The 1,843-nt window shown below is 28.5% G+C and overlaps 1 long non-coding RNA gene across 1 annotated transcript; it reads left to right on the top strand.

The window, feature by feature from the left end:
• The first annotated feature begins 229 nt into the window (after nt 1–229).
• LOC139904223 (uncharacterized) lies at nt 230–1,103 on the top strand. The gene is made up of 3 exons (XR_011778705.1): nt 230–347; nt 451–600; nt 705–1,103. It is a non-coding gene; the product is annotated as an uncharacterized lncRNA (long non-coding RNA).
• Nucleotides 1,104–1,843: the final 740 nt, after the last annotated feature.

Genomic DNA, 1,843 nt, shown 5'->3' on the forward strand with positions numbered 1-1,843 from the left:
AAAATTATTTTATTAATATGTGTAATATTATTTTCCAAATTAACATCCGTAGAATTTAAAATAATGGATCATTTTCCATTAACAAAAAAATACAACTAAAAGCTGTCAGTCATAAACTATGATTGATTGCAACTTGCTACCTACTAAAATTATATCCTAGCCATTTAACGCCCCTGGTTCACTCTTCCTATAAATACACACATAAAGCATAGGATTATCGACACAAACACACACTTTTTACTAACCTGAAGATGAAATCCAAGTATTTGGGTTAATGTTATTCACGGTGCATAGTTTACTCATACTCTGTTCGTCGCAACTTTGTTTTTTTCTACCTTGTGCAGCAGGTATACATATATACTTCCATTTGAATGCATTCATAACATCGATCATCATAAGTACCAAAACTTGATCATGATACATAAATTTTAATGTGTGTTTTTAATTTAGTGGCCTGGGTCATTTTGTAACACAATACAAGGGTGTTGCTACACCCAAAAACCAGCAGCCAATTTCACCATCCATGGATTGTGGCCAACGAGAATTAGTGGTTCGTATCCTCATGATTGTCTTCCAAGCAGCCCTTTTGCAAAATCTAAGGTGGACCTTTTTAATATTTTTATTTATATATTTATACCTATTTATCATTCTTTTGTTTAATAGTTTTAAATTATGATTAATTCATGTGATCAATTAAATCCCAGATAATGGACCTCACTAGCCAATTGGAGTCGAAGTGGCCATCAATATCGTGCCCACCAACTATCACCTCGGAAGAATTTTGGCAGTATGAGTGGAGAAAGCACTTGGTCATGCTCTGAATTTCTCCTCAATCTTCATGATTATTAGGACACTTGAGTTTAAGATGAGTATAGACAATGGCGGAGACAATAGGGTGGCTTAGGGGTGCTCAACCACCTCCAACTTGTTCATTCGAAACAAATATTTAGTATATCTTAATTTGAAAAAATTATCTTAACCAATCGGTCCAATAGTCAATAGTCAATTAGTAATCTTACATTTTTTTTGTATTACGAGTCTAGGTATTCTATATTTTATTAGCCGAAGCACACAATATATTTAAATGAAATTTTATTTAGAGATTTGAGTACTATATTATAAGATCTTACTATACAATATATGAGATAAAATCTGATATCATTCCAGAATTTCTCTAAAGATTTTTTTAATTGTTTTTTTTTTTAATAATATACGTTGAAATTCAAATACATATAATTTTATTATTTACTACATACTACTAAATTATTAACGAAAATTTATTAAATATAAAGGAAAGATAAATAAAAAATGGATGAGATTTTTGAATATTTTTTTATGAATGAAATGAAAGAAAAATACAAGGATATGAAATTAAAAGAAATGAAGTGAAAGGAAATAAATATAAATAAAAGGAAACAAAAGGAAATGAAAGGAAACAAATAGAAATAAAGGAAACAAAAGTAAATGAAAAAACATTAGGGAAATGTAAGGAAATAAATGATATTCACAATTATTTTATTTGACATACTTTATATCTAAAAATAAAACGATTAGAAATGAAGATTATGCTATTTTATTATAGCATATAATATATATTGTTATTCTTTATAAATAAGTCGAGCCCCCTTAACTTAAAGTTCTAGCTCCGACTCTGAGTAAAGATATCCTACAAGCTCTTCAAAACAAGGGTATGTAAAATCTTATAATTATTAAATCGAATTACATATATACATGTGATAACTAGCTAATATAATGAAAAAAAATATATTATATCAATCTCTGATGATGATATATGTGCAGGAATTTCTCCAAATGAGAAGTGGTATGCTGTTAGTGACATAAA

The sequence above is a fragment of the Rutidosis leptorrhynchoides genome, chromosome 4 (assembly GCF_046630445.1).
Source record: "Rutidosis leptorrhynchoides isolate AG116_Rl617_1_P2 chromosome 4, CSIRO_AGI_Rlap_v1, whole genome shotgun sequence".
Lineage (NCBI taxonomy): Eukaryota > Viridiplantae > Streptophyta > Magnoliopsida > Asterales > Asteraceae > Rutidosis > Rutidosis leptorrhynchoides.